Below are 14,066 nucleotides of genomic sequence, written 5' to 3' on the forward strand. Positions count from 1 at the left end.
TTTGGCGAATGATTCGTTAAAAATGAATCTATTCGTATGCGATGAATTGTTCTTCAAAAAAATAAATAAAATAAAGAAATCGTTCATAACGATTCATTTACATGAATTGATCCTCTCTCGAACAATTTACTGAGAAATGAATCAATTAATTATACGTAAGCAATTCGTTTTAAGAGAGATCAACTTGCTAATAAACGATTCGTTCAAAATATCGATTGATTCCAGGTGAATCATTCGCGAACGCTCAGACCTGTTAATTTTTATTTTCAAAATCAATCTTTTTAAAAATCTATTATCCAAACTCGAAAAAATATGTTTGAATAAAGGAAAAGCTCCTTACATAGAAAAAAAAATGTCTTTCTACTTCTAGAAACACAAAATTTCGAAAGCTTTGCTCTCACTTCGTAGTCCTCTCGAAATCATATTTTCAAAAACTTTCACTTTTGCTTCACTCGGGTCAATTTGTTTCTTGTTTTAAAATAATAAAAAAAAATTCATATTTGGGCCCCCGATAATCCAAAACAGAAAATGAAAATTTTTAACCATAAGTCATATGAATAATATCAATCGGCAAAGTTGGTATTTTTTCCGTACATTAGTCGAACCCGTCCCCTCTCTCCCTCTCAACAACTCTGTGAACAGTTTCGTCCCAAAAAATGAAGCCAAAAAACGTACATTTTGCCTGGGCCCACATTGGCTTTTCGAGGCCTAATTTTTGGCATTCTTTTTCTCACACCAGCTGGCAAATTTTTGGTTGATCCCTCTCTCCTCTCCACACCCACCAAGAGAACGCTTGATTTCGTTCCTACCGTGTCCAAAAAAATCCCTCCCTGTGACTCTTTCGTCTCGTACCTACATACCTGGGTACAATAAGCTGATAAAAAACTAAACGCGACGAGAAAACTTCAAGGCGAACGAGTACTTAATTTAAAAGAAAGCACGACATTGAACTTTGCTGTCACAAGGGTGAAAGGTGTTACGGTTGAATGTTTTAAGTATTATAGAGCCCTGTGCGCTGTGCTGTAGCTGTTCTATGTGCTCGTATAGCATAGCTTTAGTACACTGTGGAGAACCTTTTTATGGTATACAGTGAGAAACTCGCTAATATCGGCCGTTTGAATCGATTTTAGCTTTAAAAGTTCATGAATTCTTCAGTAGACCACCGTATAATTTAGTGTTACTTTTCATGCGATCGTTGGTTACGTTACATTTACAACAACGCGTTATACCAACCGAACCTTATACCTACCCAGCTACCCGTCTCCTAATGTACCTCTCCAGCTCCTTAGTAGAAGGTGTGTTTTTGTAGACTAGGTACAAAATACGAGTCTATGGTATGCGGTTCTTTTTAAATCGTCGAATTTACGTGAGATTTTTGTCGCCGTCGTCGTCGTAGCTGCCTTCTCCAATACTCGCTGCTTTTAAGAAATTTTCGCCAAATCGTCTGAAATTGAATTTTAATGGCGTACTACTTGATTCGCGTTTTTGATATTAACGCCATTCAAATTACCTCGGCCGAAAATAACTACCAGTGGCAAAGAGCGGATTCAATAAAAGGGTGAATGCGCTGCTAGGTACTTAAGATTGATTAGGTGTTTATTGAAGGGAATTTCCTGCGTTTTTATTATTGGATAATTTTAGTAATGCGTTATTAGCCTAGGTAATGGATTAAGAGTATAATTTCGAAACGAGAGGTTAAATTCGTGGGTATGATCGGCGTTATAAATAATGATTTTTCTCGAGATTTGTATGCAAATAACTTTTGAGTGAATTTAATTGGAAGAAGCGAAGGCGTCACTTATATGAATCAATTCGTTCACTAATGAGTCACCAAATATTATTTCATTCTTTCGCAAATGATTCACCAACAATTCTTGAATTCATTCGCGAGTGATTCACCTAGAAAGAATCAATATTTCTGACGACCCGTTTATTAACAAGTTGATCTGTTTCAAAACGAATAATTGTCTACGTATAAATTGATTAATTTCTCAGTGAATTGTTCATGAGAGTATCAATTCATTATTTTTAAAAGAACGATTCACATACGAATAGATTCATTTCTAACGAATCACTCGCCGACAAATTGATTGATTCATCAATTTATGAATCAATTCGTTTGCGAATGATTCACCAAAAAATTATTCAATTCGTTCGTGAATGATTCACTAAAAATTTAATCAAATAAATCGATTCGTTCGCGAACGAGTCACTTGAACGAATTAATTCGTTCGCGAATAATAATTCACCAAAAATAATTCAATTCGTTCGCGAATGATTCAACAAAAATTATTCGATTCGTTCGCGAATGATTCTCCAAATAATGAATGAATTCATTCGCGAATGATTCACCAATGAATTATTCAATTCGTTCGCAAATGATTCACCGAAAAATTATTCAATACGTTCGCGAATGATTCATCAAAGAATCGTTTAATTCGTTCGCGAACGAATCACTTGAACAAATCAATTCGTTCGTGAATGATTCGCCGAAAATTGATCAAATGAATTGATTTGTTCGCGAACAAGTCACTTAAACGAATTGAGTCGTTTGCGAATGATCCGCCAAAAACGATTCAATTCGTTCACGTATGATTCACCGAAAATCATCCAATTCGTTCACGAATGATTCACCGTAAAATGGTTCGATTCGTTCGCGAACGATTCACCAAAAAATGACTCAATTCGTTCGCGAATGATTCACCGAAAATTATTCAATTCGTTCGCAAATGATTCACTAAAAAATCATTTAATTTGTTCACAAATGATTCTCCAAAAAATAAATCAATTCGTTCGTGAATGATTCTCCAAAAAAAATTTCAATTCGTTCGTGAATAATTCATAAAAAATTAAATAAAGGAATCAATTCGTTCACGAACGAGTCACTTGAACGAATCAATTCGTTTGTGAATGATTCCCCGAAAATTGATCAAATGAATTGATTTGTTCGCGAACGAGTCACTTAAACGAATTGAGTCGTTCACGAATGATTCGCCGTGAAATGGTTCAATTCGTTCGCGAATGATTCACCAAAAGGTGATTCAATTCGTTCGCGAATGATTCACCGAAAAATTATTCAATACGATCGCGAATGATTCATCAATAAATCGTTTAATTCGTTCGCAAATGATTCTCCAAAAAATGAATGAATTCGTTCGTGAATGATTCACCAACGAATTATAGTAAGTGGTAGTAAAATGGACCACCTAAGCCTTTTTTGAGATTACTCTTCACCAAATTGACCATTTTTGGTCATCGAGGGCTTAAATGATAGATACATGTGTCTAGTTTAATAATATTTAATAAAACTACCTCACAATTTATATACAGGTGGAACAATTTTCGTTTTGGCGAAGGTATCAAAAAAGGGGGCCTGACTTTGTGGGGTAGTAAAATGGACCACAGCAAAAAACACTTTAAAAAACGCATGAAAACACTTAAATGGTAGAATAATAGAGCACCTTAGCTTTTTTTATTTTTGTGATTACTTTTCACCAAATTGACCATTTTTGGTCATCGAGGGCTTAAATGATAGGTAAAAATGTCTAGTTTAAGAAGATTGAATCACATTACTTCGAAATTGCCTAAATCAAATCAAAAAATAGGAATTATTGTTGTGGTCCATTTTACTACCTCGCAAAGTACGACAGATACAAATACATTACAGATGAATTTCATTATGAAAGCTCGAGCCAAAAAAATATGTCCAATAGATGAAAATAAAGCTGAAAGTATGTACTAGTTTACTCAAGTTATCGTTCAGCAAGAAATACATTACAAAAAATACAATCTGCATTCCAATCAAAATGTTTAATTTTTTATTGAAAATGAGAAATTCACACATTTCAAACAAACTGCCCTATCACTTCGAAAGTCGGAAATAATGAGTGATGGTCACCTAAAATGAAGTATCAGGGAAATAACACCAGTTTCTGTGATTTCTCACCAGGTTGCGCTAGTGGATATCACTGAAACTACTGGTGGTCCATTTTACTACCACTTACTCTATTCACCGAAAAATGATTTACTTCTTTCGCGAATGATTCACCAAAAAATGATTCAATTCGTTCGCGAACAAGTCACTTGAACGAATTAATTCGTTCGTGAATGATTCGCTGAAAATTGATCAAATGAATTGATTTTTTCGCGAACGAGTCACTTAAATGAATTGAGTCGTTCACGAATGATTCGCCGTAAAATGGTTCAATTCGTTCGCGAATGATCCACAAAAAAATTCAATTCGTTCACAAATGATTCTCCAAAAAATGAATCAATTCGTTCGTGAATGATTCACCAACGAATTATTCAATTCGTTCGCGAATGGTTCACCCAAAAATGATTTACTTCTTTCGCGAATGATTCACCAAAAAATGATTCAATTCGTTCGCGAACGAGTCACTTGAACGGATCAATTCGTTCGTGAATTATTCGCCAAAAATTGATCAAATGAATTGATTTGTTCGCGAACAAGTCACTTGAACGAATTGAGTCGTTCGCGAATGATCCGCCGAAAACGATTGAATTCGTTCACGAATGATTCACCGAAAATCATTCAATTTGTTCACGAATGATTCGCCGTAAAATGGTTCGATTCGTTCGCGAATGATCCACAAAAATTTATTCAATTCGTTCGCGAACGATTTACCGAAAAATTATTTAATTCGTTCGCGAATGATTCACCAAAAAGTGATTCAATTCGTTCACGAATGATTCACCGAAAAATTATTCAATACGTTCGCGAATGATTCGCCGAAAAATAATTCTATTCGTTCGCGAATGAATTAAAAAAATAACAAAAAAACTAAAACAATACATTTTCCTGATGAGTAGACAGCTTTGAAAAAATTTCCAAAAAATTCTATAAATTACCCGTTGTGTAGCATAACTGCAAGTGTGGAAAAAATTTCAAACAGAAATTCCTATTCAGACCTCTTTGGAAAGTTTATAGATGATGGTAGCGATCTAAAAATTTTATCAAATGAAATTTCGGGCTTTACGGAGCAAGTTTCACAAATAAATTTCAAAATCCCACCCGAAGACCCCATTCTGACCAGAGTATACATTTTCTTGACCTTTTTCTCCACCACATTACCATCTATTGCATAATTTTCTCTAAGTAATTTTGCCTCAAAAAACACCTACTCTCCCATTTTCAATACTGGCCAAGGTACATAAAGGCAAAGGAAAATGGCACATAGGAGATCAATGGCTTAGCATACGTAAAATTTCTCGTCATTTTTCGCTCATATTGGTCGATAAATTTCGCAAAAGCGCTTATTCTCCGCGACCAAAACCCCGACTTAATCCTTATGACACTTTTAATCGTCGTCATATTGAAATTACCCTTATTTCGTTCGCTTCACGCTTTGGCTTCATCTGCGTTGTAAAAATTCGACATTACGTATTCGGCGTAATTTAAATGATAATTCGACATCGCGGTATTCGAGTGGCAAGCGCGGAAGCTAATTAAAATTTCAAATCGACAAAAACAAAGAAGAAAATTAATTAAAGCGAATATTTTAATCAAATCGACAATTTTTTTCAGCGATTTTTTTCTTCTACGACGGTCTTCTTTCCTCGTCGTTCTTCGTAGTATAATACAATTAGGTATATCCGATAATATAACCTAATTTTTAGCAGCATTATCGCGGTTGAAGGGGCCCCAGGAGGGAGGAGGAGGACCTCAATACGTAAGTAAACGACACGAGAGGAGACGTAGTAGACAAGTCAGTGGTTCGAATTATACACACAAATGAATCGTATCAAACAACTCTTGGTACCGTCTCTTCCTTTTCATTGCACACGACCAAGTTATCGATATTTTTATGAAAATTATAATCGCAATTGGAAAAGTTGAACATATCTGTTTTTTTTTCTTCAACTTCTTCTTCGACTCGTTGCATAATCGCGAAGGAAAACGATAAAGCCTTTTATTAGAACCAACGACGACGGTTTTCGTTAATATGTCGACTGTCGTTGTATAAAATCGATCTCATTTTTCTCTCCATGCAACACTCGTTGCCTTCGCGAAGGCGAAATACTTTTACCGAGTAAATATTTACTTTTTTTGAATCGTTTACTCGAGAAAAGAAGAGATCAAGGATGAAACTTTATCACTGCTTCATCTTATACCTATATCTACCTACCTTTTGTGTACCTATTTATACTTACCTAGTGATGTTCGAGAACGAAATTTCATCACTTTGAAACTTTCAATTGGTAGGAAAATACCTACTCGGATTGGGATTTAGCATTTGTACATAAATATACTTACTTGAATGTGTCGTAAAATGTCTACTCTATTTTACAAATTCTCTCGTCATCCTTATTGTAAATTTTTTTACGCCTGGGAGAGAAAAAAAATACAATTTTTTGAGTTACCTGATGAATTTTTTCTACAAAAAAAATATTTAACCAATTAGTTACCTTTACTCGATATACCTACATTATTTTTATTGTGCTGTTTTCGTGTTTTGACGTTGATGCATTTTTATATACCTATCTCATATAATTATGTGGTAATTTAATTTTTAAAAAGTATGTACATTAATATTGTAAAAAAAAAATACGTACCCAGATTAATTTTATTCGTTGCCAAGTCGACAATTTTGGAGACAAACGTGTACCAAATATTACCTACCTACTTATTTGTATAACTAAAGTGTAAAGAAAAAATTCTGGTTTATTTTACAACGAGGTTTGTGCTTTTGATTTTTCTAACCGTTATTTTAATTTTTGGTAACATTATTTTGTTGTTTTCGTGTATGAAATTATTAACCTATAATATCAATACTGGCATATCGGATGTTAGCATATTTTACCTACCTACCAATATACCTATAATGTTTTTTATTGTGTAATATGTATCATGGGACCTGTGAATGTGCGTAATAAATGTGCCCATTTTAAACTAAAATTAATACATTTATTGTCGAATATCGATAGCATTGTATTTGTATAACAATTTTTTGTTTGTGAAGAAAAAAATTAATAAATGTGTTTTAAATGGATACAATTTTTTTGTCGCAATTGGTAACACTGGTTTAATTTTTAATTCTAATTCATCAAAAAATGAACAATGATGCCCATTGCGAAATACAAAACTTGTTGTAATTATTGCTTATGGGTAAGTTTATTCATACTTAATAATCGTTTGAACGATTTAATCATTCACAACAAACTGAATCAGTCGTTCGTGAACGGTTCATAAAATCAATTAGGTATGTTTAAAATTATAAATGGTCAATTCAATTCCAAATAAAACGTTGACAAATCGAGAAAAAACCCTGCAAGTCTTGTCGTTTGCGAACGATTTGCATACAGAATAGTTCAATCGTTCGAGAACGATTCGTTTGAATGATGGAACATCGAATCATCAAAAATGAAATAAAACGATTGAAAAGTAGTAGGTAAGTTACTTCGGTACATGATTATTTAAAAATTGATGATTCATCATACTTATTTACAAATTATTCATAACAGACAGAATCAGTCGTTCGCGAACGAGTCAAATTCTTCTCGCATTAAAGCATTCCTAAGATAACAACCATTAAATTTCATGCAGGTATCCAAGAGTTCTAAAAATAGCGTAATAGGTTTTATCGTTTGTGGCCGATTTCTTTTGCAATAATTCGATCGTTCGCGAACGACTCACTCAAAAGATTAATCTTGATTCTTAAATCATAAAAAAAAAACTAAAATTTTGATAAAAAAAAAAATTATTATTTTTGATGATTTTTTTCTACATATTCGGCAATTATTCAGAACAAACCGACTCAGTCGTTCGCGAACGATTCATATTTTTTGCATTAACCTGCATAAGAAATCGACTACTCGATTTCAAGGAAAGTAGGTATTCAAGAATAGGTACTGAACGTAATTAGCTCGTTAGGTTTTATCGTTCAAGATCTGATTTTTTACGCAACAACTAAATCGTTCATGAACGTTGAACGACTCGCTCAAATGACTAATTCTGAATCATAAAAAAAGCAAAATTATGAAAAAAAAATCAATTTAGTAATAAGTACACCTCTTTTGATGATTTTTTTTCAAAATAATTGGAAATGATTCAGAACAAATTGACTCAGTCGTTCGCGAACGATTCACATTTTTTGTATTAACATGCCTAAGATGACGATCAGACGATTTCAAATAAAGTATTCGAGAATACTGAAGGTACTTAGCTTAACAGGCTTTTTTATTCACGATCTGATTTCTTTCGGAACAATTCAATCGTTCGCGAACGATTCGCTCAAATGACTAATCTTGAATCACGAAGAAAATAAAATTAATGAGAAAAGAATCAATTCAGTGAGTACACTACTTTTGATGATTTTTTTCAAAACAGTTGGAAATGATTCAGAACAAACTGACTCAGTCGTTCGCGAACGATTCACATTTTCTGTACTAATTCCTAAGAAGATGACGATAAATTGATTTCAAACAAAGTAGGTATTCAAGAATATCGAATGCACATGGCTTAAAAGGCTTTGTCGTTCACGATCTGATTTCTGTCGCAACAATTGAATCGTTCGTGAACGATTCACTCAAGTGACATGATATTGAATTATCGAAAGAAAAGAGATGAAAATGAAGGGAAAAAATCTATATTCAGTAAGTATAGTACAGGCATCATTTTGACGATTTTTTTTCTGTATGCTTGATATTGATTAACTACAGACTGTCTCAGTCGTTCGTGAACGATTCGCATTACTCGTATAATGTAACTGAGATCGTGGACTATCAATAATATAAAACAAGACATTTCAAAAATTTAAAACATCCCAAAAGCTTTTATTATTCCATGAGACCGTTTTCTTTCAGAATGATTCAATCGTTCGCGAACGATTCGCTCGAATGAGTGATCTTGAATCATCAAGAAAAATAATAAAAAGAAAACATTGTTATTTATTCTCCGATTCATTTTACATTTGTTCGTCCCATGATTCGCAACAAATTGATTTAGTCGTTCACGAACGATTCACATTCTTCATGTTACCTATGAGACAAATCATATGAGTGGTTGATTCCAAACAGGGCACATATTCAAGAATTATAAAAATAGGTACCTACATATTACGATTTTATTCGTTTATGACCAATTCTTTTGAAAATAATCCAACCGTTCGCGAACGATTCGCTCAAATAGCCGATCTTGAATTATAATATTTACGAAAAGGTGTACAATTTATTCAGTCTGTTTGTGAATCACAGACAAAGAAGATGAATTATTGAACAGCCAATTTAATATGATCATTATTTTTTATTATTTTATGGCAAAATGATAATTTATTAACTTCTCGTTCACCAACGATTCGCAATCTACGCATCAACATCCCTGATTCTCTGAAATCACAAGCAGTCAATTCCGAACCAAACCTTTGAAGAACATTAAAGGTCAATTCCTAACAAATCATTCAAGAATTCAAAAAATATCTCAGCCAGTTTTATCGTTCGTGGACGAATCGTATTCAGAACAATTCAATCGTTCGCGAACGATTTTCTAGAATATGTAAAGTATAATTATTTTGTCAAAGTGCTAGAAAAAAAGATCCCAATCATCCTATTAACAACTCATAAAATATTAGCAATTTAAACAACATCACATTGAGAACTCGAAAGATAAAGATTGGCTTCAGTTTAACTTATGCAAAAATTGTTTTTTGCAACAACATGTTCCAAAATTTTGGCATGCAAAGTTTGCCTTTCTTTAAACATCAATTTTTCAATTTTTGACAGAAAATACTTTTTAAAGAAGTTTGTTTTCCGGATTTGAGTTCATCAGTCTGTTTGGAGTCTTCAGCAAGATTTGGATTTCATTAACAATTTTTTTTACAAAACTTCAGTCAAATTTTTCCAGAGTAATACATTTTTTGATTGCTCCCTTCAAAAATAAGTCTATAAGTTGCAGACTGTCGACTCAAAAAGGAAAAAATTTTCAGTTCTAGAAATTGTGATCACGCTAAGAAAAAATTTTCACCAATTTTCAAAGAAAAAAAACACACACCATCAGAAGTAGGTATTAAATTTTTTTTGAAACACGTAATTTTCAGTAAAGAAAAATTCTGACAAGCAAATGGGATTTTCAACAAACAATTCAAGTTCGATTTCTACAATCTAAGTCGATTGTTTTCAAAGTTAAGTACCCCCTACTTTAAATTAGTTGAAAGAAGCTCGCATTGTTTGTCAAGAAAAAGTTCAAAACAGTTACTTAATATGGAAAATTCCAACATACTCACAATATTACCAACTAATCAACATTTACACGAATCAAAAAGAGTACCTATTAAATGTACCAGACGACATGTCGTTACGTCGAAACGATTCAAATAAAACACATTATTGCTCGCGAAGTCTTTGAAAACTTTTTTCAAACTGACATTTTTTTTATCAACGAATTTTTTTCAATTCAAATCAAACGAGATTTTCTTCTTTTTTTTTATTTCTTTCATTTTTTTTTCAATGATGAAAAAAACATTTGTATCTCGGTAAAATTACTAAATCTCGAAGTAGGCAATAAATACTACTTACTCGTATCAAGCAAATTCAAAAGTTCACACAAATATTTGGTGAAGAGAATTAAATGAATTGCCAATAAAAAAAGGAACAGAAGAGATGCAGCCTACAATTTTATTGAATTTTACAGCTTTCAACGAACTACGACGAGTAATTTATCGTTCAGCAAATGGAACTTTTTTTTTGAAAACCTGAGCATACCAAAAACGAATGGAAAAGTACCAGACAGACGAACTTTCGATATTTAAAAGTGAAAAAAAAATGAGCAACAAAATGGTGTAAAAGTAAGTAGCAATTAGCCAACAGGTAATTAGGTATTGATTAATCATTAAATACTAATGCTTTAAAATATTAGGTACAGATTATATTCGAGTGAAAATTCTCTGAAAAAAAGAGCTACAATTTTTCTCAAAACGTACCCACAACAAATGCTTCACCTCGGTACGCTTTCTTTCGATACAAATATAGCAAATTTCACACCTTGTACGTATTTGAATTCTCCATGGCCAATACTCCGCCATAATATTTTCCATTATAATAATGATTATATCGTACAGTCGGGATAATTCGAGACACTCGTCGAAATGAATCATTTATACTCGACCTCAGATTATCTCTCAAGGACATCTGGTCGTTGTGAAAACGATTCGAATCCATTTAGAAACACTTCCACACAGCAAACGATTTACGAGAAAAAATTACACCTAGTATCTGCCTCGGATCACGAAAGCCCTAGCCACTTTTTAATGTTTACTTTTGCAAATGGCAACCTCGCACAACCAACTAGACTACAGAGTGAACAAAAAAAACACGCACAATTATTTGTTTGCAACCTCAATCCCTTTAATTATCGCTTAAAACGTAACAACAATTTGCCAACATTCGCTAAAACGGTCGTTATTGCGCAACACGCGATGTATACCAGCCCCTTTTATTCGCATATTGCGACAACAACCCCTCTACCTCTTCATCCTGCCTATCCACATTTAACATCCTGCAATCCGAATCAAATGATATAAAAATACAGGCACTCAATCTTTCGCAAAGAGATTCAACTCGACCGCAGCAGTACCTAATGTCGACACGCAACTTCACAGTTGGAAAAACAACAAAATATCTACTGGCTCAGGACCAATTACAACTTCCAAATCATTCCAAGTTTTTCTGCTTCGAGCTCGTTTCAGCGAAAAAGTTTCAAATTCCGGTAGCTCGTTGTTGATCTATCGAGAGCACTATTCGCTTCAGTTCAAACCAACTGGAAAACTATAGTATTGCTTTCAACAGCGTAACACACGAGTCGTAAAATAACTCACGACGTCCAGCCAAAAGCAGCCAAAAGTGTCGAGGTATTCGTGTGATATATTTTAATACAGTAAATCCTCCGGTAAGAGACCGTTTACTGTGGACATTCGTGTCCTATTGAGACGTGTGGAATTTAAAATGTTCAAAATTTACGAGTTACCGTAGAGGGGGGAGGGGTATTCATGACTCAGGTGTTGATTCTGTAGTGGGAGAAAAATACACGCAGTTCTCCCACTTATGTGGGAGAAAAATATTTTTATCCATCACCTACACTGGGAGAAATTTATATACGAAAAGTTCAGTCACCTTAATGGGAGAAAATTTTCCTGTCTCCTAATTGGGAGAAAAATTCTCATTCGCCATAGCAGCAGAATATTTTTCTACCCCCTAAGCGACAGATTTTCAATCATTTTAATGACCAATTATGACATCAGTGACCAAGCCGCGACAATTTAAACTTCCTACTCAGTGGTGGTGGCGCTTACGTCCAATTATAAGCAAGAAATTATCGAACATAGCCGATTATACTTGATTACATCATCATTTTGCCAAGCTGTCCACCACTCTCGCGATAACAACCAATAGAAAACCAGTTCAACACGAATATCGCCAAGTATAATCAAACATGACGTAATTCTAGCGCCAGCCGCGAAAGATAGCACCACTAGAAGCGTTGAGCACGTGCGCCACTGACTACACACGTTTCCCGCCCAATTTTCGTAAAAAGCGCAGTTATAAAAGCTCTGATCCAAGACATATTAGGTAGGACTGCAGACATCGACGCCGCTAAGTATAGTTCCAACTTTACTTCCATCTCCGCGAATGGGCTGGAGCTCATTCGCCAGAAGAGACCAATAAATCCATCTTTAGCTCAATATTTCCAACTGAGGAGCTTGGAATCAAAACTCACTTTTGCCATCGGACAAAGTTTCGAGAAAATCGACAATAACTGATTTTGCCTAGTGCGTTGATGAAAAAAACGCCACAAAGTGTGTTGAGCTCTTGAGTAAGACTACTAAATAGGATTCCATGAGAAAATTTTTGTTTTCAAGTTGCCATATCCTTGCAGTATGGCTATCAAGTTTGGCAAAAGTGAGTTTTGATTCCAAGGTGGAGTAATTTTACTTTCTTTTGCAAATATATCGAAAAATAAGCCTCCTAGAAGAAAACTAACATTATTATGTCGATTGGAAATTTAATTCTCTTTAAAAGTTTTGAGCGCTGAATTTTTCCAAAAATTATACTTTCTGTTGCAAATATATCGAAAATTAAGCATCCTAGAAAAAAACTAACGACATTATGTCGATTGGAAATTTAATTCTCTACTTTATCCTCGATTTAATTTTTCTGTAGAGTATTTTGTTCCGCCTCCAGAGAGCTTTAAAACTTTTGAGCGCTCAATACTTCCAATTTTTTACCTCCTCAGTTGCACAACTTCCAAATTCAAAACGACCATTTTCGCAATTTTCCTTATCATAAAATGCTTCCGAAGTTGCAATTGGATTATTTTGGCTTTGTACACTGCCATGCAACCTTGAAAATACAGGTTTTTTTATAGCTTGGAGTCAAAACTCACTTTTGCCACTGGCAAAAGTGAGTTTTGATTCCAAGGGCACTTTTTAACACGAAATTGTGAAGACCTGGGGCCGAATTTGGAAAAATGGATTCTGTACCTGGTGATAGAGAAATTGAAGAAGTATCCAAATCTGCAAAAAAACATATATCGATTTTTGGTGTCAAAAGTGAGTTTTGATTCCAAGTTCCTCAACTGTAGTTCCTACTGTCTCCAGCTTTAGCTTCCTTCAGGTTGTGATTTATTGGACTTTGATGAATTTTGGCGTCTGCAGCCTCGAACTTTGTCATCGTCTGCGATGACATCATTTCTCAAGTTAAGTCCCTATGGGTCAATTAGTGTATCTTCAGCTGTCTCGGATCACTTTTTGAAATGCACAAAGATAGGTTTTAATAACAAGTTGTCTTGGTTTACATCGTCCAACTTTAGATTTAAGTTTCAAGACCTTAGCTCACATTGTCTTTCTTTATTTTCTTTTTTGTTTGAAAATGACATATCGCTCAGGACGTGCATTTTAGGTAAGTACAGACGCATCACTCAGGGTGTCTTCCTTTCTTTTTTCTTTTTTTAATATTTATTTTCCTTTTTGTTGCTCCTAGTTTAAGTATCCCCAAAATTCCCCAGGGTTGCGATCCTTTTTATTTGTCTTTGTTTTATCCCTTAAGTATAAGAATAA

This window comes from Planococcus citri, chromosome 5 (assembly GCF_950023065.1).
Source record: "Planococcus citri chromosome 5, ihPlaCitr1.1, whole genome shotgun sequence".
NCBI classification, from domain to species: domain Eukaryota; kingdom Metazoa; phylum Arthropoda; class Insecta; order Hemiptera; family Pseudococcidae; genus Planococcus; species Planococcus citri.